The sequence below is a fragment of the Suncus etruscus genome, chromosome 4 (genome assembly GCF_024139225.1).
Source record: "Suncus etruscus isolate mSunEtr1 chromosome 4, mSunEtr1.pri.cur, whole genome shotgun sequence".
NCBI classification, from domain to species: domain Eukaryota; kingdom Metazoa; phylum Chordata; class Mammalia; order Eulipotyphla; family Soricidae; genus Suncus; species Suncus etruscus.
In genome coordinates, this window is record NC_064851.1 from 168387497 (window position 1) to 168412441 (window position 24945).

The 24945-nt window shown below is 39.8% G+C and overlaps 1 protein-coding gene and 2 non-coding genes across 3 annotated transcripts in view; 1 reads left to right on the forward strand and 2 right to left on the reverse strand.

The window, feature by feature from the left end:
• PPP2R2B (protein phosphatase 2 regulatory subunit Bbeta) overlaps positions 1-24945 on the reverse strand; it is a 603721-nt gene that overhangs the window by 520675 nt on the left and 58101 nt on the right. The gene's annotated exons all lie outside the window — the stretch shown is intronic.
• Positions 6-146, forward strand: LOC126008217 (U4 spliceosomal RNA). The gene has a single exon (XR_007495564.1). It is a non-coding gene; the product is annotated as a U4 spliceosomal RNA (small nuclear RNA).
• LOC126007924 (small nucleolar RNA SNORA51) lies at positions 20070-20200 on the reverse strand. The gene has a single exon (XR_007495395.1). It is a non-coding gene; the product is annotated as a small nucleolar RNA SNORA51 (small nucleolar RNA).

The following is a 24945-nucleotide window of genomic DNA, read 5'->3' on the forward strand; positions in this document are numbered from 1 at the left end:
CACTAAGCTTTGCGCAGTGGCAGTATCGTAGCCAATGAGGTTTATCTAAGGCGTGATTATTGCTAATTGAAAACTTTTCCCAATACCCCGCCATGACGACTTGAAATATAGTCGGCATTGGCAATTTTTGACAGTCTCTAAGGAGACTGATAAAAAAAAAAGAGAGAGAGACAGCACTATAACAATCTAAACACAAAATAGACCTGTTACACTGGTAGATAAGGGTGATAAGAGTGGAGGTATGGGATGCATTGCATGCTGGGAACTCTCATAGAGGGAGGTCAACACTATTACTATTTGCCTTAAATACAACTGTGAAGGACTTGTAATTCACAATGGTCTCAATAAAAATTTAGAAATAATAATAATAATAAATAAATAAATAGATCCCCTCCATCAAACTCTAGCCCTTATGGGGGAGGAGGAAGATAGGTGGCATTGGTGGTGGGAATATTACACTGGTGAAGGGAATGTTCTTTTTATGACTAAAACTCAACTACAATCATGTTTATAATCACAGTGTTTAAATAAAGATATTATTAAGGAGCCTGAGTGGTGGTACAAGTGGTACAGTGGTAAGGCATTTGCCTTGTCCCCACTAGCATAGGGCAGACTGAAGTTTGATTCCTGGTGTCCCATATGGTCCCCCAAGCCAGGAGCGATTTCTGATTGCAGAGCTAAGAATAACCCCTTAGTGTCACTGGGTGTGGCCAAAAACCAAAGCTATCTTTGATTGTTGATGTTTTGTTGTCCCTTGAGTTTTGAGTCCCTTGACCTCAGTGGAATGAAAGGATGCAAGCAAGCTCTGTCAGTTTTATTCCTCTAATCTACTAACACCAAGCACATGGCTTAACACTCAAACATTTTGTCTCCTCAAGAATTAAAAATAGAATAACATAGCTCATAGCTATTTAATACAGCTTTGCTACTATGGACTGTTTTTTATTTGTCTGCTAAATTCTGCATATATATATATATAAAACCATCCTGTTTAATCTTTATAACCTCCTTGCTGGGTGTGTATATATTTATTGCCCATCAGGACATCTCTCGTTTTGAAGGATTTTTCATTTTAATATTCATAGCTTCAATTGCTTGGCACTATAATATCATGCATCATCTGACCTCCCCCACCCCTTTTCTTTTGAAATATGTACAACAGGTTTATTTATTTTACAGATAGCAAAACTGAATGTCACAGAACTGAAGCAATATTTCAGTTATTCAGCTCCAATTTAAGACCCAGATTTTATCTAATTTGTACTCTTTCCATTGGAATCCAAGTATGCTGCATAAATAAAAAGAAATTTTGTGGATTGGAGAGATAGATTGATGGGGAGGGCCCTTAGCACTATAGGATCCAAGCACCAAACTGTAAAGTCCTCATGAATATTGCTCTCTTCCCATAACACAACCACAAATTCTCTCATGGAAATCCAAACTTGTCTGTTGATTAAGCATAAAAAGGGTTTCACCCAAGCTAAATATTATGTTGAATTTTATATAACCATGGCCATCTTAATTGGTCCAAAGATAATCTGTCTCTTCAATTTAAAGTAGCTAACACTTAGTGAGATTTTATTATGTGAAAGGGTTATTGTTATTATTATATCCTTATTATGAAAAACTATTTAATTATATGCCAAAACAATGAGATCATTTAATTCAAATTCAACTATTTTAAAAATCTTCAACAGTAGCTATATAGTCATATTCAGATTGTTCCCACTTTACAAGTAAGGTAATTGAGGTATAGGCTGTATCTAAGCTACAACCTTTACTTGAACCAGGCAATTTGACTTCAGGATTCACTTCTCAGCATCACTTAGCTCTTGAAACTTCTTCTCATCCTGACTAATTTATCTGCTATAAAATCTTCAGGGTCCCTGTCCTGTGTACCCCACTTACCAGAAACAGAAAGAACTCAGCACCCTCATGCCTCTTTTCTGTCTGCTGTCCCAATATAACCAGACTCTTCAATTAATTTTCATCTGCTGGAGTTGCAATTCCCTACTCAAGCTAAAAAAAAAAGAGGCCAGACCAACATATCGAAAATCCAAAAATATCTTTACCGCAGCAAGCAAACTTGTAATGGGAATAAGGAAAATTCCCCTTTGGTCCTGGCTATTTCTCAAATACTGTCCAATTAGCTTATGTAAGCAGTATTTGTGACTAAGAAATACCATACTTGTTTATATAATCTAGGGCAATTCTGCCAATTAGTGTTCATAAAGAGTTATTTAATGGCCACCCATAGGCCCTTTGGGAAACTTGTCCCTGTGCTTACTGAATTGTCTGTCCTGGCTCTCCAATACCTCCAGGCAAAAGGCTCTACACCAACCCAAAAACAATTGTGATATCAGTTCAGGATTATCAATTTAGATGATCTCTATCTTTCCTTAAACCATTCCTCCACATCAATAGGCCATAATAGTGTTTAGAAATACTCTAGGCTTTAGGTCTCCATTTTTTAATTCATTCATATAGTTTCAATATATAGGTATATTAAATTCAACCTATGTTTCGGATCAAAGCCATGTATAATTGAAAACATAGTGAATTAGACACTGAAAAATCTAGAGAATCAACAGAAAAACACACCCCAACCTTGTTAGTAAGATTTACTTCTTCATATATATGAAGTGATCATCTTCACCAATTTTAAGGTACCAATATATTTAGAGTTAGAAAGAAATTCATAAAACAAACAAAAAAAAACAAAATATTACAAGCATGCTGTAAAGTAGGAATTGATGAGTATATATTATTTTAAAAAACTATATTGTACATCACTATAAGCTTCTAAACTTCTTTTTACCAATCAGTTTGCAGCAGTCCCAGTTTTAACAAAGATATGATAATCAATATCATGTGTTTGGGTGAGATCATTCAGAGATGAGATACAGTAGCTCACATTTCTGAGAATTTATTTACTACCAATGTCCACATATTTTATATACCTGTAGTATACAGGTTTTCATAATATGTACATTTTGGGGAAGAGAAAACTGAAGCTTATAGATACCTCCTCCCCCAGACTCAGACCAGTGTAGTAGAATTGAGAGTCCAGACACAGATCCCTTAGGTACATGGGCAGGTAATCTTTAATAAAGGAGGAAAAGATATGAAATGGAGCAAGGAAAGACTATTAAAAATGGTACTGGGAAAACTATTCAATCACATGCCAAATATGAATCTAGATCCTTTTCTAATATTATGTACAAAAGTTAAATCAAAATGTACTAAAGACCTTGATAAAAGACTTGAACTCATAGATTTTTCTAAGGAAAGGATAGGTAAAATATTTTGTGACATTAAAGCTATTGGTATCTTCAATGAATTAATGCCAATGTCCAAAGAAACAAAACAAAGATAAATAAATGTGACTATATCAAACTAAACTTCTTCACTACAAAAGACATGATAACCAGAAGTAAAAGACATGCTACAAACTAGGAGAGAATATTTGTCCAATATTCATTTGATAAAAGGTGGTATCCCTGATACATAAAACATGGTAGAACTTTACTAGAAATCAAACCCAGAAAAATGGGGAGGAGAAATGAAACTTCCATAATATGGCCCAAAAGTATTAAGAAATGCCCTGCATCTTATATCACCAGGAAAATGCAAATTAAAAAATAATGAGATATCATAGGACTTTAAAGAAACTGACACATATCACAAAGAACAAAGTGTTCGTATGTGAGTGAAAACCGGCTATCAGTGGTAACTTGAAGAAAGGCAGATCCTCTGACTGTGAAGTCAGGCTGGAGGAATCTGCCCCTGCCTTATGATTACCAACTGGGAGAAATGGTGCCCAATCTCGCCTGTGTGTGTTTCTCCACTATTCTGTCTCCTGAACCTCTCTTGAGTGGGCCTAGAAGGGCCCAACAAAATTGCTCACCTAGAGGCTCTAGAAGAGCATGACTGCTCTGCTTCACTTTGTGGCTGTGCGCTCTTTCTAACAAATGAACCCCACCACAACACGCAGAAAATATCACACTACAAGCATGATAATGGGGAAACCTCGCAGGCAAACACCATGCACAGAGAATGAAGATGATAGCTGTGATGACCCCAAAAATACCAACCATTTGATTAACCTTTCAGATAAGGAGTTTAGAATAGAAATATGGAGGATCCTCAGGGAAATCAAAGAAAACATAGCTCTAGCTGAACAGAACACAAAAACAAAAATCAGAAAACTCCAAACTGAAGTGATTGATCTAAAAAACGTGGTAGCTGAACTGAAAAACAAAATGGAAAACCTCTCCAGCAGGGTAACAGCAGCTGAGGACAGAATCAGTGAACTGGAAGATCAAATGCAGAACAACTCCATACAGTAGAAGAGATTAGAAAATAACCTTAAGGCAACCATACAATGAAAAGAGTACTCAAGGAATATGAACAAATGAAAATTTGATAACCTCAACAGAAACAACATGAGAATCATTGAAGTTCCAGAGGCCCAGGAAGGGGATCCACAGGAAGAATCAACAGTCAAAGACATCATCACAGAGAAACTTCCAGAGCTAAAGACTGCATGTAATCAAATTCTGCATGCCTGAAGAGTACCAGCTAAAAGAGACCTGAAGAAAAACACCCCAAGACACATTCTAGTCACAATGACAAATCATACAGAGAGAAAGAATACTGAAAGCAGCAAGATCCAAAAGGGAAATTACATTCAAAGGAGAATCCATAAGATTTACAGCAGACATGTCACAAGAAACTCTCAAGGCCAGATGGTGGGATATTGTGACAAGACTGAATGAAATGGAGGCTTCACCTAAAATACTGCATCCAGCCCAACTCATGTTCAGGTTTGAAGGAAGGATACATAGCTTCACGGATGAGCATCAGCTCAGAAACTTTACAGGTGTAAAACCAGTCTTAAAGGAAAAACTGAAAGGTCTACTTTAAGAGAGACAGACCAACAGACAGGCCAAACCTATACATAGAGATGACATTAAATCTCATAACAATCATTTCCCTCATTGTCAATGGACTAAATACACCAGTTAAGACACAGAGTGGCTAAATGGATAAAAAAAAAGATGAAAATCCAACCTTATGCTGCCTACAAGAAACACACCTGAATAGTCAGAACAAACATATAATCAAAATCAAAGGCTGGAGGAAAATCATCCAAGCGAACAACACACTTAAAAAAGCTGGGGAGCATATTAATATCAGATGACTCAAACATTAGACTCAGAAAAGTTGTAAGGGATAAAGATGGATACTTCATACTAATCAAGGGATGTGTGCAACAGGAAGAAATTACACTACTAAACATATATGCACCCAATGAGAGACTAGCAAATTATCTAATACAATTATTGACAAATTTGAAAGAGGACATCAATACTAACACAATAATTGTGGGAGACCTCAACATGGCCCTGTCAACACTTGATAGGTCAACCAGACAAAAAACCAAAAAATATACTAGCCCTGAAAAGAGAAATGAAGAAAGAGGCCAAGTAGATATAAATAGGACACTTCATCCCCAGAAACCTGAATACACGTTCTTCTCCAATGTATATGAGTTATTCTCCAGGATAGACCACATGCTGGCACATAAAACATACCTCTATAAAAATCAAGAGGATAGAAATTTTGCAGGCTACCTTCGCTGACCACAAGACTCTGAAATTAGATGTGAACTACAAAGGGACACAGAAGAAAAATTTTAACACCTGGAAATTAAACAGCCTGCTACTGAACAAGCAGTGGGTCCGAGATGAAATCAAAGAGGAAATTAAGACTTTCCTGAAAACAAATGACAATGAAAAAACAAACTATGGAAATCTATGGGACACAGCAAAAGCAATATTGAGAGGAAAATTTATACCATTGCAAGTATACATCTAGAAGGAAGAAGGGGCATACATCAATAGTCTAATGATGCAGCTCATAAAATTAGAAATTGATCAACAAAAGGAACCCAAAAGAGGGAGACAGAAGGAAATAACAAAGCTTAGAGCAGAAATCAATAAAGTGGAAACCCAAAAAAACAATACAAAATATCAATGAAAGCAGAAGTTGGTTCTTTGAAAAAATAAACAAGATTGATAGACCATTGGCAAAACTCATAAGAGAGAGAAACTTGATAACCTGTATTAGAAATGAAAAGGGGGAGATCACTACAGATATTGCAGAGATTCAAAGAGTAATCAGAGACTACTTTGAGAAAGTATGCCAACAAATATTAGAATCTGGAAGAAATAGATAAATTCCTGAACTCCCATAACCTTCTATGGTTGAATAAGAAAGATGTAGCATATCTAAACACCCCCATCACCATTGAGAAAATTAAAACGGTAATCAAATGTCTACCCAAAAAAAACAAAAATCCAGGCACAATGAATTCATTAATGAATTCTTTCAAACTTTTCAAGATGTAGGAACTACTACCAATCTTGGCGAGGCTCTTTCATGAAATTGAAAAAAGGGAACACCTCCAATAGCTTCTATGAGGCCAACATCACCTTGATACCAAAACCAAACAGAGGTGCTGCCAAAAAAAGAAAATTACAGGCCACAGATGCAAAGATCCTCAACAAAATTCTGGGCAAATAGGGATCCAATGCCTCATTGAAAATATCATTCACTACAATCAAGGAGGTTTCATTCCAGATGTTAAGGATGGTTTAACATCCATAAATCTATCAACATAATACACAATATCAAGAAAAACAAAAATTACATGATCATATCAATAGACGCAGAGAAAGCATTTGATAAGGTCCCACAACTATTCTTGATAAAAACTCTCATCAAGACGGGAATGAAAGGAACCTTTCTCAATATAGTTAAAGCCATCTACTACAATGCCATCGGCAATAATCATCAGTACTCAATGGAGAAAAACTAAAAGCCTTTCCTTTAAATTCTGATACAAAGACAGGGCTGCCCTCTCTCCCACTGCTTTTCAATATAGTACTTGAAGGTACTTGCTATAGCGATTAGGAAAGAAAAATATATCAAGGGTAATCCACATAGGGAAGAAGAAGTCAAAATCTCACCTGTTTGCACATTGACTTGATACTCTACTTAGAAAACCCTAAAGACTCTACCAAAAAGCTTCTAGAAACAATAGATTCATATTGTAAGGTGGCATGCTACAAAACTTTACACACAAAATTCAATTGCTTTTTATACACCAATAATGATAGGGAAGAGAGAATGGATATTAAGAAACAACTCCATTCACATTAGTGCCACAACAACTCAAATATCTTGTAGTCAACTTGACCAAAGACGTGAAGGACCTATATAAAGAAAATTATAAAACACTATTTCAAGAAATAAGAGAGGACATACGGAAATGGAAACACATACCCTGCTCATGGATTGGCAGGATTAACATCATCAAAATGGCAATACTCCCCAATGCATTATACAAATTTAATGCGATCCCTCTAAAGATACTCATGACATTCTTCAGAGAAGTGGATCAGGCACTTTTGAAATTCGTTTGGAACAATAAACACCATATAATAGCTTAAGCAATCATTGGGAAAAAGAATATGAGAGGAATTACTTTCCCCAACTTTAAACTGTACTACAAAGCAATAGTTATCAAAACAGCATGGTATTGGAATAAGGACAGGACCTCAGATCAGTGGAATAGGCTTGAATACTCAGAAAATGTTCCCTAGACATACAATCACCTAATTTTTGATAAAGGAGCAAGAAATCCTAAATGGAGCAAAGAAAGTCTCTTCAACAAGTGGTGTTGGCACAATTGGCTAGCCACTTGCAAAAAAATTGAACTTAGACCCCCAGCTAACACCAAGTACAAAGGTAAAATCTAAATGGACTAAAGACCTTGATATCATACCTGAAACCATAAGGTAAATAGAACAACATGTAGGTAAAACACTACATGGCATTGAGACTAAAGACATCTTCAAGGAGGAAACAGCACTCTCCAAACAAGTGGAAGCAGAGAACAACAAATTGGAATATATTAAGCTGAGAAGCTTCTGCACCTCAAAGGAAACAGTGCCCAGGATACAAGAGCCACCCACTGAGTGGGAGAAACTATTCACCCAATACCCATCAGATAAGGGGCTAATCTCCAAAATATACAAGGCATTGACAGAACTTTTCAAGAAATAAACTTCTAATCCCATCTAAATTGGGAGAAGAAATGACAGACAATTTGACAAAGAAGAAATACAAATGGCTAAAAGACACATGAAAAAATGCTCCACATCACTAATCATCAGGGAGATGCAAATCAAAACAGCTATGAGGTACCATCTCATGTCACAGAGATTGGCGCACATCACAAAAAATGAGAACAAGCAGTACTGGCACGGATGTGGAGTGAAAGAAACTCTTATTCACTGCTGGTGGGAATGCCATCCATTTCAATCTTTATGAAAAGCAATATAGAGATTCCTTCAAAACCTGGGAATTGAGCTCTCATACAATCTAGTTATACCACTCCTAGGGATATACCTAAGGAACACAAAATTACAATACAAAAATCCCTGCCTTATACCTATATTCATTGCAGCACTATTTACAATAGCTAGACTCTGAAAACAACCAAGATGCCCTTCAACAGATGAATGGCTAAAGAAACTGGTACATATACACAATGGAATATTATGCAGCCATCAGAAGAGATGAAGTCATGACATTTTCCTATACATGGATATACATGGAACCTATTATGCTGAGTGAAATAAGTCAGAAGGAGATACACAATAGTCTCACTCATCTATGGGTTTTAAGAAAAATAAAAGAGTTTTTTCAATAATCCTCAGAGATGGCGGGTGCAGGAGGTCAATGACTGAAGCAGGTGGAAAGCAGCCATTCAAGGGAACCCTAAGCCCCCGGAACAGGCCAGAGTGAGTGCAGGAGGTCACCGACTAAGGCCATTCAAGGGAACCTTGAGCTCCAGGAACAGGCGAGCGTGGGTGCAGAAGGTCGCCAACTAGAGTGGGTGGAAAGTGGCCATTCTAGGGAACCTTGAGCTCCTGGGACAGGCCAGAGTGGATGCAGGAGGTCCCCAACTGGAGTTGGTGGAAAGCTGCCATTCAAGGGAACCCTGAGCTCCTGGGACAGGCCAGAGAGTGAACCTGCACTGTCTGGCTTGAAGGGAGTGGTGATTGGTCATGCTGAACTGAGGATGAGGGAAGGTCCAAAACTAAGCGATATCACCCAACATACTCACATAGAGCAACATCCCGAGAAGAGACCCAGCCCCACACCACAGGTGGCAAAAGCAGGCTGAAACCTGAAGGCACTGCAGTTCAAGCCAAGCCAATAAATGCAGAGAAAGATGCGTAAACCAAGGAAAACATTAACAACAGGAGAGATGGAGAGAAATTAAAACAAGTTCCCAAGTCCACCAAAATGTGCAGACCCAAGAGAGGAAGACCTAAAAGCAGCCATGAGAATAGAATTCCAAGCCATGCTAGAGAAAATGAAAGACACACTGGCCAGAGATTACAATAAATCAATAGATGAACAAATGAACCAATTTAAACAAGAACTACAAAATATGAAAGACTCCATACAAACAGAATTAAAAGAAATTCGTAAAACCGTAGAAAGCCAGAAGAGCAGAATCACACAGCTCGAGAATCACATAGAACAACTCAAAGATAAACTGCAATCAAAAGACAAAGAAGCCAACAAAGAAATAGAAGGTAAAGCACAGGAAGTAAAAGTTCAGTATTTAATGAACAAAGACAAAAGAAACAATTTAAGAATTGTAGGTATAGCTATTTTCTGCTGAGCTTACCTAGACACTCCACGGACTATAACCTCTCCAGGACCCACACCCGGTAAGATGTCCCCACCCAACGCACGTGGGGCCAATTCCTGCCATGTGATTGGGTACCCAGAGACTTATAAAGCACGGCAGCCATGCTCTCTGCCTCTTTTCTGCTGAGCTTGCCTAGACACTCCAAGGACTATAACCTCTCCAGGACCCACACCCGGTAAGATGTCCCCACCCAACGCACATGGGGCCAATTCCTGCCATGTGATTGGGTACCCAGAGACTTATAAAGCATGGCATCCATGCTCTATGCCTCTTTTCTGCTGAGCTTGCCTAGACACTCCAAGAACTATAACCTCTCCAGGATCCACACTGAAACGCTTATCTTGTAACCCCTGAATTCCATTCCTGCACATTTTAAGAAGCAATCTACAGTCTTGCCAATGGAGTAATTTTGTAGTACACCCCCATATTTACAGAAATCAAGATGGCTCCTCTAATAATCTAAAATGTAGGAAACAAATAGGTATCCTCTCAAATAAGAAGCTTAGAGTAGAATTATGGAAAATGTTCAGGGAGCTCAAAAAAAAAAAAAAAAAGCATCGATAGACTTGACTGGAGCAAAATTAAGCATCAAGATTTGTTAACTGAAATTAGAAATTTTCACACTGAACTACAGATCAGAAAAACTGAGCTTATGCAAGTGTTGCCAGGCACGGGGTTTGGGGAGACCCCATGCTGGAGCCTTTCTCCCTAGCCTGGGGAGTGCTGGGAGGTTTGGCAGGCCCCATAATGCTGTGGACCCTTTATCCTAATGGAATAAAAAGTCCCTAAGCATGACCTTAGTGAGTTCATTTTCCCACTGAGAGTCAAGCGGGAGCATGAAGAGGCAAATATGAAATATGAATTATGAAATATGAAATAAATGAGACCACACAGAATGCATGGGGACTTGCATCTAGAAAGACGAAGACAAATTTATTTTTTGAGCTGGGTAACTTTTAAGGGTTGAGCTTTGGAATGCAGGGTGTAATTTTAAAGATCAAAGAAAGTGGGAGATGGTTAGGAAAACAGAATGAAAGAGGTGGCTAAAATCTGCATATTAAAGAACCGATACTGAAGGTGAAAGGCAGTTTTGTTGTGGGTTTGCTTTGTTTTGGGTAAGCAGGAAAAAACAGGTAATTTTCAGGGAAGTGGGAAGAGAGAGAAATGTTTTAGAGTTTTGGGGAAAACTGAAAATTGCTTTACTATGAGCTAAGTTTTGGGAAAAACATGAGCTTGGCACCACGGTAGCAGAGATCACAGAGAGCTGGTCAGTGGGAGACTTTTGGCGGGATTTGTACTGTGCTTCTTTGTTAGAAAGAATTATAGAGGCCTGATTTCTAATAATGGTCAAAAATAAAGAAAGATAGTTACAGCCATGTTTTAGAATTATGGCCAAACAATCCAAGTGAAGGGTCAACTGATTTTGACTGCTCTAAGAGGGCCTTTTTTGGCAAATAATTCTTTTTCAGGAATGCAACAGTTCTGATGTGTGTGCCCTTCCTGAGTGGGGTGTAACACCATAGCCTAACCCCTCTTTTTCCCCTGGACTCCAGGCCCTACCTGGGTGCCGGCTCAGATGGCCAGAAGTAGGTTCAGGTGGACTCTTAGTGGTCCTCAGGCTTCCCCCTCCCTCCATACTCCAGGGGGAGGTACATAGGGAAGAGGGTGGGCAGACATCTGGCCTCCGGTTTCCTCTTTGATTCTGGAGACCAGCTCTTGCCAGGTATGGGGTTTGGGGAGGCCCCATACCGGAGCCCTTCTCCCTGGCCTGGGGAGTGCTGGGAGGCTTGGCAGGCCCCCAGCAGTCCTTATCTTTTTCCCCTGACTCCAGGCCTTCCCTGGGTGCCAGCTCAGATGGCCAGAAGTGGGTTCAAGTGGACTCCTAGTGGTCCTCAGGCTTCCTCCCTCCCTCCGTACTCCAGGGGGAGGTGCATGGGGAGGAGGGTGGGCAGACATCTGGCTTCCAGTTCCCTCTTTGATTCTGGAGACCAGCTCTTGCCAGGTATGAGGTTTGGGGAGGCCCCATACTGGAGCCCTTCTCCCTGGCCTAGGGAGTGCTGGGAGGCTTGGCAGGCCCCAGCCATCCTTGTCTTTTTCCCCTGACTCCAGGCCTTCCCTGGGTGCCAGCTTAGATGGCCAGAAGTGGCTCAGGCTTCCCACCTACCTCTCCCTACATTAATGGAAATGCGCTTTGAGAGGAGGGCGGGCCGTTTTAGTAGTGTTTATGTTGGGACAGTCACTGGAATTGTTTTCTCCTTATTTTCCTATTGATACTATTGTATGCATATATTTTATATATCCATAATATCCATCTTGTATTGTGACCTTGTTACCGCCCTACAAATCTCATTTGTAATATTTTACTGCCTCAGTCCCAACCCTTATTTCCCCCATCTTCCCATGTAGGTGCAGCTCATGACATGAAGCTCACCACATAGAGTGATAAGTGCAGTTAGGGGCTGCTCTGAAGAAATTCCTTGGAGTGTGTTATGATCAGGCTTTAGGTGCTGTTATCTGGCAGGTAAGAAGGAGTGGATGGCAGTGGTGAGTGTCAAATGCTAAGAGCAATTATGATGGAAGTATGGAAGTCCTGGAAAAATAGAAAAGAGACTCTGTCTCCAAACAAAGAAAGCAGGAGAGACTTACTATGTGGAATGACCTCTCACAGGGATCACACCCCTGTGAAGGAACTACAGCACTGGTCTGTTTACAGGAAATACTCAGTCTCCATCTTCATCTGACTGTCCCTCACATTCCTCATGTCTCTCTTTAAAATTTCTCTTCTTCAGAGTTGCTTTTTGAATCCCAACATTGAGTTTTCCTCTAAGACTGTATGCTCTCAGAGTATACCATGTATTGTTAAACCCTAAGCAGCAATCATGCCTGCCTTTTATCTGTAATGTATTCTAACCAGTGGTCCTCAAACTTTTTAAACAAGGGGGTCAGTTCACTGTCCCTCAGACCGTTGGAGGACCAGACTATAGTAAAAACAAAAACTATGAACAAATTCCTATGCACACTGCATATATCTTATTGTGAAGTAAAGAAACAAAATGGGAACAAACACAATATGTGGCCCACAGGCTGTAGTTTGAGGACCATTGCTGAATACACAACCCAGTGTCTAGTGCACAGTGGTAGTCTGTTGACTGAGAGGTTGGACAATCTGTAAACAGAAAAGGCTGCATATTATTCTGAGTTATAAATACAGCAATTGGGGGGTGTAGTCAGATAGGTTATGCCTTCTCAGAATTAGTTCCTTAAGATTGAGAGTTTGATTTCAGAGATGATGTGGAACTTCTTAATTAGCTGAAGAGAATAGCGATTTTCTGCTCAAATGGGGAAAGGAAATATAGGTTGTTTCTGGTATCCACCTACCTACTTCCTGCCAGTTCAACTCTATACAGCCTACATACCTCCCATGTGCCAGAGATTATTTGGGGGAAACTCTGAGGGAATGCTGAAGCCCTCTATTTTAGTGAACACATTATTTTAATATTTGATCTAGAAAAGAATGGGGATAAAGCATACCAAGATGAAAACATAATGCCAGACCCAGAGCAGAGGTTAGGATCATAAACATAATACAGAAGACACAATTTCCTCTTCTGGACTTAGTGGAGGTGGAAAGAATCATTTGTTACTGTGGAATTGAGAGCATCATTCTAAGCTCACAAAACCAGCAACATAAACTGTAAAATTAGTACCATTTTCTGAGGCAAAGTTCAAATATCAAGTCTTTAATGACAAGAAAAAAGGAAACCATTCAGAGAACATTCTAATAATGTTAGAAATACTCTGAACATAGGTTGGGAATATAGCAACTACTATTCCATTTGGTTATTTTTCAAACCAAGGACAGTGGAAAAACATTTGGGTGTGCTTTTGGATATAGTTAAACTAAGGCTAAGGACTGACATAAAAATGCTACCAGGGCATCAAAGAGAGGGAGAAATAAATCAATTATATATGTTTTTTGGGGGGTCAGCACACCCAGTGACACTCAGGGATTACTCCTGGCTATGCACTCAGAAATCACTCCTGGCTCAGGGAACCATATGGGATGCCAGGGATCGAACCCAGGTCCGTCCTGTGTCAGCCACGTGTAAGGCAAACGCCCTACCACTGTGCTATTGCTCTGGCCCCTTAGTCATATATTTTGATATCAGGAAGTCTTCACAGAGAATATTCTGGATTTAGTATTAAAGGGTGGGAAGCAGGTAGATGTGTACAGGCTGAAACTTTGGGGCCTTCTCAGAATGGAGGCTGGCAGTTTTGGCCTGAAGACTCAGCAGACAAAAGCCACACCTCACATCCTCCACATGGAAAAAGCCAAGTGACACAGTGAACCACAATTCCATTAGAATGCCAAGCCACAAAATTGTTCCAGTCTCATAGCTCCTGAAGTATAGGATAGCTCCAAATTTTACAGCACTCTCATATGTAGAATCACATCAAATCGAATGGGAAAGTTACATAAAAGTCTACAAAGCTCAGTGAGGAAAAATAATAAAACAGAAGGCTTGACTAGCACTAATTAGTCCAGTAAATCCTCAGACAATGACTTCAGTAACATTATTATGAGTTATAATTATGACTACAAATTGGATTTTATTGATTTATTTTATTAAAATTTCCAATTTCTTGTAACAAGAGATATAAACTAAATTTGTTTATGCCTGCTAATGGGGAAGGATGGAGTAGTGGATGGAAAATTGAGGACATTGGTGGAATAATGTTCACACTGGTGATAATAATGGTGTTGAAGCATTTAATGCCAGAAACAACTTTATGAACAATTTGGTAAATTACAATGTTATAATAATAGATAAATCACAATTGATTTTTTCCATGATGGGGAAAACTTTGCTAAGGAGGAAGTTATAGGGAGTTATTTAAGCCAAACAGTTCTGAAAGACAGGGTATGTTGAGGGGCATCTAAGAGATGAGGTCTGGATGGGATACACCTTGCATAGGAAATAGTGTTGGAATGTAAAATAAAAACTTGCATTCAGGAAATGAAGAAACCTGAGCACTAAGCTGAGTTGGTGTAACTATTACCCTATGTGTACGAACAAGCTACTGGAAACATCTATTCAGACATCTGGTTTGATCAAAGAAGCTCTGGTAGCTGCCTAGTACACTGATTTCAGTAGCAACAAGGAGATGAATGAGGGGCTGATTGCAACAGTTACAAAGATTCCTGCACTTCACTAGAATCTTCTAGTTAAAATGAAGATAGCATTTACTTAGAGTACCTGAAATGAAGTGCTATTCAGGGTAGTGAGGTTGAATTTGTTGGAAAGCAGGTAGGTAGATACCAAAAACAACCTTCATTCCTTTTCCAATTTTTGCAGAGATTAACTATTTGCTTAACTGAGAAGTGACACATCATCTCTGAATTCAAACTTCAAAATTCAAGATTCAAAATTCAGATTTATAAAACTCATTCTCAAAAAGCAGAGCCTGGCACACACAACCCTCAGTCCTTATTCAGCAGTGATAGAGGTAAAGGAAATTTGAAACGAATGAAGATACTGGAAAAACTAATTGCAGTTGTCTTGAAGCTTCTAATTTTGGAGCCACGTTGAAATGAACTTCACAGGAAGGCATCACTCTCTATCTCCTACCATTTCTCCTCTCCTCACTGCACTTTATCACAAGCTCTCATATTCTTGTGTGTGTGTGTGTGTGTGTGTGTGTGTGTGTGTGTGTGTGTATGGTTCTTGGGTCACACCCGGCAGTGCTCAGGGGTTTTTCCTGGCTCCGTGCTCAGAAATCGCTCCTGGCAGGCACGGGGAACCACATGGGACACCGGGATTCGAACCAATGACCTTCTGCATGAAAGGCAAACGCCTTACCTCCATGGTATCTCTCCGGCCCCAGGCTCTCATATTCTTAACGCTCCCCACCTCTCAGGCTTCCTAAAGAATTGCCTTATAGTGGCAGAACCTATGTCACCACCCTTTTAATAGACTGGTTTTATGTCTGTAGAAAAGTAACCTTCACATTTTTTAAAATAAGAAGATTGAAAAACATGATTGCATTCACGTTTTAAAATGCTGAATTTGGGGCCCGGAGAGATAGCACAGCGGCGTTTGCCTTGCAAGCAGCCAATCCAGGACCAAAGGTGGTTGGTTCGAATCCCGGTGTCCCATATGGTCCCCCGTGCCTGCCAGGAGTGATTTCTGAGCAGACAGCCAGGAGTAATCCCTGAGCACCGCCGGGTGTGACCCAAAAACTAAAAAAAAAAAAAAAAAAAAAAAATGCTGAATTTGGAGCAATTGGAGAAATTATGCCTCCATAAAATTGACCCTGGTTCTATCTCTAGCACTGTATATGGTCCTGTATGCACTGTTAAGTGTGATTCTTGAGCACATATTAATCAGAAATAAGTGCTGAGCATCCTTGGGTGTACCTGTATTTTTTTTCAATTTATTTTTCCAGGATCAAATAAACTTTCAGACCAACCACTTCTTCTCTGAGCATTGTTCTTTAAAGGGATCAGAGTCTTACAAAGATATGATTTCAAGCAGCCTTCTGTCTTAGGAAAATCTATATGGAGAAGATGGGGTGGTCAGAATTTACAGGAGCTATTCTGATTCCCAAATTCTCTGCTGTAATTATTAATCACTGAATCTCTAGCAGTCAGCTATGCCAGTCACAGGACATCTGAACTTGACTCAGGGAGCCGGTTCACACCTGCTACATATACCCCCATGGACACATACAGGTAAGGAAGTAAGGTGCCCGGATATGTCTTTGTTCATCACTCCAGTACCTTTTTGAATTAACTGGGGGTCTTCACATGTCATTCCTGACCAGCCTCATCAGCACCACCTAGAAACTCATTAGAAATGCAAATTCTTTGGTTCCATTGCAAATTACTGAACCCAAAACTATGGGGATGGGTCCTGCAATTCTGTTGTGACAAGCCCTGTGGGTGATTCTGGTTTATGCAAATGTGTAAGAACATAGAATTAAAAATAGATAAAGAGAAGATAATTCATTAATACTCCCAAATAATACATAAATGTAGTCATTATTTTGAACCAAAGACAAACCCAGTAATATGTGGAAAAAAATTTAAAAGTATGAATTAATTTTTGTAAGTAGACACTTCTGTGAAACCTAGCAACAATTCTATGGACAAACGAAGAAATTACCCAGGAGCCTTTCTAAAAAATGCAGGTAAGTAAAGCAAATAAGTAAGAGTTTTTATTCACTTTTTCTAAATATATGGGTTTCAAGACCTATTATGTTGCTATTTTTTAAAGGCTACATAAAATAAAATCTAAGTGTTACCCCAAATGTAAATAATTGGGTTGGACTCCATGGAGCTTGTGTGGGAGTCAGACCTTGGTTTCCCCTCCTTCCTTTTCACTCTTCTTCCTATGGCCAACAAGGCTTCAGGCAAGACACAATACTGAAGAAAAATAATTTTAATTCCCCCTTCCCATTGCATACTCAATGAAAAGGCTTCTGCAAATTCTAATCATATTTTAGGAACAGATATTTTAATTAATACTAAATTCTTTATTAGTAGGGACTATGTTTGTTCCTAGAAACCAAGGATAGGAAGAAGGGAGAGGCCCTTTTGTCAACAAGGTGAGCACAATGAAAGTATTGGGGTTTAGTCATCTCTGCAGCCTGGAGTCTCTCTCCTGCTTAAGAATGAGCTCTCAGGCCCGGAGAGATAGCCCGGAGAGATAGCACAGTGGTGTTTGCCTTGCAAGCAGCCGATCCAGGACCAAAGGTGGTTGGTTCGAATCCCGGTGTCCCATATGGTCCCCCGTGCCTGCCAGGAGCTATTTCTGAGCAGATAGCCAGGAGTAACCCCTGAGCACCGCCGGGTGTGACCCAAAAACCAAAAAAAAAAAAAAAAAAAAAAAAAAAAAAGAATGAGCTCTCAGAAAACATCCTTAGTTGAACTGACAATTTGGGCACCCTATGAAACTGCCAGCCTGGGAACAGGAGTTGTCTGTCTCTATGTTTCAAAGTCAGTCTCTGTGTTTGGCTTGAGCAGATGTGTCTGAATGTGTCATCTTCCTTTATACCAGTCTGTTTTGTTTTGTGTTTTTTTTTTGAAAGAAAAGCCCACCTGTATTTGTGTGTGCACTTACAACCTTCTAGAAAAACAGAAACCCAGGAACATCAGCTTTTGTGTGTCCTCAGAGCTTTGGGTATTAAGTCTTTGAGAAAGAGATACTTTGGGAAAAAGATCAGATATACTCTCAAGCAAGGCTTTTCAACAATATGAATACAATGGTTTGGAGATGATCTTCAAAATAAAAAAATTATTTGACACTAAATACAAAGAGCTCGTTCCACTTGGCCCTCAGCCTTCTTTATCACTAAAGGACTTTAAAGCAAAGTCTCATAAAAATTAAAGACAAAAAAATCACTGAGACAACATTTAGGGATTAACCCAAAGTAGAAGGCCTTTCTAAAGAAACATGGTTAGAATAAGTCAGAACCTAAATTTAAAATTAAATTGTTATTCTGAGATAATCTCTATGACCTTCCAGGACAATGGAATTTATATATGGCTTCTAAGCACTTCTAACCACTTTTTTACTCATTCTTTGAACAACTCTTTATTAAAAACCTGCTACGATTCCAGCATGAGCCAGTAGCACTCAGTGAGAAGTAAGTAATATGTGACCCCTGTCCTCAAAAATTCGACTGCAGGAGAGCTAAAATGGTTGAAAGATCTTAAGATAAATGCAAAACTGAAACTTCTTTAATGCAATGAAGGAGAAGTAGAGGGCAATCCAAGATCTGGCAATATTTTTCTCTAGGGAATTTCAATTTCCTTATTTCCTTACCTGTTTTAAGTACAAACAATATTGCAAGAAGGCAGAAAGAGTTTTCTTATACATGATTCCAAAGTGGAAATTCAAATATTGGTTAGGAAGAAAAGTTTATGTATTTGGTTTTGGAGTCACATCCAGTGAATCTTAGGGCTCATTATTGGCTCTTTGCTGGTGGCATTCACTCATAGAGGAGCTAAAAGGACCATATGTGCTGCTAGGGAGCAAACCCAGATTGGCCTTGTACAAGGCAAATGCCTTGTATTCTCTTTAGCTCTAAAAGCATTTTTTCACGACCTTTTATTTTAATTCATTTTTAATAAAATCTTTATTTAAGTACCATGATTACAAGCATAATTGTTGTTAGGTTTCAGTCATAAACAGAACACCCCCTTCATCAATGCAACATTCCCACCACCAATGCCTCCCCTCTCTCCTTCCCAAACCCTGCCTATTAGAGACAGGCATTCTACTCTCACACATTAAGATTGTCATGATAGTTCTTAGTGTAGCTATTCCCCTAACTGCACTCACCATTTTTTGTGGTGAGCTTTATATTGTGAGCCAGTCATTCTGGCCCTCATATCTATTGTCTCTGGACATTATTACAATAATGTCTTTTATTTTTCTTAAAACCGATAGATGAGTGAGACTATTCTGAGTCTATCTCTTCCCTCTGAATTATTTCATTCAGCATACTAGATTCCATGTACATCCACATATAGGAGAATTCCATGACTTCATCTCTCCTGACAGCTGCATATGTGTATATTGTGTATATGTACCAAAATTTCTTTAGCCATTTATCTGTTGAAGGGCATCTTGGTCATATCCAAGAGTCTGTTTATTGTAAATAGCACTACAATGAATATAGGTGTGAGGAAGAAATTTTGTATTGTATTTTTGTGTTCCTAGGGTATATCCCTAGGAGTGGTATTGCTGGATCATATGGAATCTCAATTTCTGTTTTTTGAGGAATTTCCATATTGTTTTTCATAAAGGTTGGACTAGATGGTATTCCCACCAGTAGTGAATAAGAGTTCCTTTCTCTCCGCATCCCCACCAACACTGATTGTTCTTGTTCTTTGTGAAGTATGGCAGTCTTTGTGGCATGAGATGGTACCCCATTGTTGTAGTATCATCTCCCTGATGGTTAGTGGTATGGAGCATTTTTATGTGTCTTTTAGTCATTTGTATTTCTTCTTTGTCAAAGTGTCTTTCATTTCTTCTCCTCATTTTTTGATGGGGTTAGATGTTTTTTATTATGTTAATCATTTTAATAATATTAATCCTGCCAATCCATGAGCAGGGTATGTGTCTCCATTTTCTTGTGTCCTCTCTTATTTCTTGATGCAGGATTTTGTAGTTTTATTTGCATAGATCCTTCACCTCTTCAGTTAAGTGGATTCCAAGATATTTTTGTTTGTGTGGCAGTAATGAATGGAATTGTCTCTTTTTTTTTTTGTCTCCCAATTCACAATACAGACCAGGCAAAGGGCCTGGTTGAGATGCATATGGGTGCATTTACTGTACCTCCTCTTTCTATAGAGTCAGTGTAAAGAACACAGCCTGTGGTAAGAATTGGGAGGCCTTCTCTTTTCTTTTCTTTTGATTTTTTAAATATATATATAAATCCTTCACCAGTGCAACATTCTCATAACCAATATCGCAAGTGTGGGGTGGAGAGGAAGGACACTTAGAATTGTTTTTTAAGGTTCCCCCGCGGCTGCCAGGCCGAGCCCCTTCCCTGCGAACCCGGGAGGCGCGGAAACGGCCTTGTAAGGCCCGTTCCCCCGGCTGCCAGGCCGAATCCCTTCCCTGCGAACCCAGGAGGCGCGGAATCGGCCAGGTCGAATCCCTTCCCTGCGAACCCAGGAGGCGCGGAATCGGCCAGGTAAGGCCCGGTCCCCCGTGGCTGCCAGGCCGAGCCCCTTCCCCTGCGAACCCGGGCGGCGCGGGATCGGCCAGGTAAGGCCCGGTCCCCCGCGGCTGCCAGGCCGAGCCCCTTCCCCTGCGAACCCGGGAGGCGCGGAATCGGCCAGGTAAGGCCCGGTCCCCCGCGGCTGCCAGGCCGAGCCCCTTCCCTGCGAACCCGGGAGGCGCGGAAACGGCCTTGTAAGGCCCGTTCCCCCGCTGCTGCCAGGCCAAGCCCCTTCCCCAGGAACCACAAGCGCTGAGGAGAGTGGCTTGAGGGAAGCCCTTCCTCTGGGTGGGCACCTGGAAGGGCAACTTGAACAACCCGAATAGACAAGGGAGATAGGGCCAGTCGTCTGGCCCCTCAGGTGACCTAGAACAGTCCATCCCCTAGGGCCCTGGAGTGGACCAGGGACTCCCCAAGGACGAGAGCTCTGGGTTGGGCGGAAGGAACTCCTTCAACAGAGGCTTGGAGGGGACGGAGCTCCATTGACTCTCGGAGAGAGGAGGGGGGACAGAGAACTAGGCTCAACAGCGCCAGCAAACATTGTGGCCAGGAGCGGAACTGCACCGCTGACAGAACTAAGGAGCAGAAAAGGGACAGGACCCACAGGGAAGGCTGACCCCTAGGCAGCAAAGGGGAGGAGAAAGAGCTAGGTTCAACAAGCTCACCCAACAGGCCCCTCTAGAACCACCTTCAGGAAGGGGAACAAGCAGGCCAAAAAAAGAAGCCACAACACTCCAAAACACACCATTAAATACAAAGAACCATGCGCAAATCAAGGAAGTCCCTAATAACTGGAGACACCATGACAAATCCTAGCAAGTTCCCAAGTCCACCAAATCACACAGATCCAGGGGAAGAAGACTTAAAAACGGTAATGAGGAAGGAAATGCAGGAATTACTAACAGTAATGAAAGAAACCCTAGCTACCGAATATAAGAAAACCATGGAAGAACGAATCAGCCAAATTAAAGAAGAAATATCAAAGAACATGAGAGAGACCATACAGAAAGAAGTGAAGGACTTAAGAGACAAAGTAACAAGCCTTACGAGCAGAAACACAGAGTTGGAGAAGCACATCGAAGAACTCGAAGGAAAACTACAATCAAAAAAAGATCAAGAAACCAACAAAGAAATAAAAGGCAAAGCACTGGAAGGAAAAATCCAATATCTAATGAATAAAGACAAAAGGAACAATCTAAGAATTGTGGGTATACCAGAAGGGGAGGAAATAGGGAAGGGGGAAGAACAGGTAGTCAGGGAGATAATAACAGAGAACTTCCCCACACTCTGGAAAGACACTTCAGGACAAATCCAGGAAATCAAGAGGGTTCCTAATAAAATAGACCCTAATAAGCCAACACCAAGACACATAATAATCCAAATGGCAAAAAACAAAGAGAAAGAGGAACTCCTGAAAGCAATAAGGGAGAAAAAAAACCTCAAGTACAAAGGAAAGGACATAAAGAATCAAACCGGATCTCCCATTTGAAATAATTCAAGCAAGAAGACAGTGGAATGACATATTTACACGACTGAATGAAAGAAATTTCCAACCCAGGGTACAATACCCAGCAAAACTATCATTCATATGGGAGGGCAGAATAAAAACATTCTCAAACATGAACGAACTTGAACTATTTGTGCAAACCAAGCCGATCCTAAACGACTTACTCAGAGATGAATTACATAATCCAAACCCCCGATTGTAACAACAACCACTCCACACAATACAACGGCACAACAGTCCTCTCTATCAATAATTTCCCTAAATGTGAATGGACTGAACTCTCCAATTAAAAGACACATAGTAGAGAACTGGGTTAGGAAAAATAAACCGGACTTCTGCTGTCTGCAAGAAACACACCTACAGTTACAGGATAAGCACAGGCTTAGAATAAAAGGATGGAAAGTAATTATTCAGGCCAATGGAAAACAAAAAAGAGCAGGGACAGCCATTCTTATATCAGACCAAATAGTATTCAACCTCAAGAAAGTGATCAGAGACAAAGAGGGTCACTACTTACTGATCAGGGGAACATTAGATCAAGAAACACTAACCCTGGTCAATATCTATGCACTTAATGTAGAGTCAGCAAAATATGTGAGGCAACTACTGGCAAACCTGGAGAAACACATGAAGGGAAATGTGATAATAGTAGGGGACCTCAATACTCCACTATCACCATTGGACAGAACCACCAAACAGAAAAATAGCAAAGAAATAAGAGCTCTAAATGAAAAATTAGAAGATTTAGGGCTAATAGATTTATATAGAGCCCTCCATCCCCAGAAAGCAGAATACACATTCTTCTCAAACCCACATGGAACCTTCTCCAGAATAGATCATGTCTTAGGATACAAAGCCAACCTATATAAGACCACAAAGGTAAGGATCATAAGAAGTACCCTTTCAGATCACTATGCAACAGAGGTTAAAATTGATGTCAAGAAGAAGCAATGGAGAAAAACTAATACCTGGAGATTAAACAACATGCTGCTCAACAACAGCTGGATCAAAGAACAACTCAAGGAAGAAATAAAAAGATTCCTTGAGACAAATGACAATGAAGAGACAACATGTCAAAATTTATGGGACACAGCAAAAGCAGTAATTAGGGGGAAACTCATAGCAATACAGGCCTATGTCAAGAAACAGGAAAACAACAAAACCAACAGTTTAAAAGATCACCTCAAAGAACTGGAACAACAGCAACAGAGGAATCCAACCACAACCAGAAGGCAAGAAATAATAAAACCAGAGCAGAAATAAACAACATCGAAACCAAGAAAACAATACAAAAAATCAACGAGACCAGGAGTTGGTTTTTCGAAAAAATAAACAAGATAGACAAACCATTGGCAAAACTCACCAAAAAAAAAGAGGGAAAACACCCAAATTAGTAGGATCACAAATGAAAGGGGAGAGATTACAACAGAACCCAAGAAATACAACACATCATGAGATCATATTATGAACAACTATACTCAACTAGGTTAGAGAACCCAGTAGAAATAGACAGATTCTTGGACAAACACCCTATTCCAAGACTGGAAAAGGAGGATCTAGAAAGACTAAACAGACCAATCACCTCAGAGGAAATTGAAGATGTAATTAAAAAACTCCCTAAGAACAAAAGCCCAGGCCCAGATGGATTTACAGGTGAATTCTATCAAACATTTCAAGAAGACTTACTACCACTTTTCCATAGGCTTTTCCAAACCATAGAAAAAACAGGAATCCTCCCCAACTCCTTTTATGAGGCTAATATCACACTCATTCCCAAAGAAGGCAAAGACACCACCAAAAAAGAAAACTACAGACCAATCTCACTAATGAACATAGATGCAAAGATACTTAACAAAATCTTAGCAAACCGAATCCAACACTTCATCAAAAGATCATACATCATGACCAAGTGGGATTCATACCAGGAATGCAAGGTTGGTTCAACATACGCAAATCAATCAACATTATACACCACATCAACAACATGAAAGACAAAAACCACATGATCATATCAATCGATGCAGAGAAGGCGTTTGACAAAATCCAGCATCCTTTCATGTTAAAGACACTCAGCAAAATAGGGTTAGAAGGAACTTTCCTCAAGATAGTTACAGCTATATATGAAAAGCCTACAGCCAACATTATACTTAATGGCGAGAAACTAGAAGCATTCCCACTAAGTTCAGGAACTAGACAAGGCTGTCCACTCTCTCCACTCTTATTCAATATAACCTTAGAAGTCCTAGCAATAGCAATCCGACAAGAGAAGGGAATCAAAGGAATTCAAATAGGGAAAGAGGAACACAAGCTATCTCTATTTGCCGACGATATGATGATATACATCGAAAACCCTAAAGAGTCCACAGTAAAACTCCTAGAAACAATCAACCAATACAGCAAAGTGGCTGGATACAAAGTCAATACACAAAAGACAGTTGCGTTTCTATATACAAACAATGAAGCTGAGGAGAGAGAGATTAAAAATACAATCCCATTTAAGATAGTATCAAAAAATATCAAGTATCTAGGAATCAACCTTACAAGAGAAGTGAAAGACCTATACCAGGGAAACTTCAAAACGCTTCAGAAAGAAATTGAAGACGATCTAAAGAAATGGAAGAACATCCCATGCTCATGGATAGGTAGAATTAACATAGTCAAAATGACTATCCTACCCAAACTTCTATATAGATTTAATGCAATCCCTATCCAAATCCAGACACAATTCTTTAAAGAAATAGAACAATCAATCACAAAATTCATCTGGAACCACAAAAGAGCCAGGATAGCCAAACACATACTCAAAAACAAGAAGCTGGGTGGAATCTCCTTACCTAACTTGAAACTATACTATAAAGCCATAGTAATCAAAACAGCATGGTACTGGAACAGAGACAGGACCTCAGAC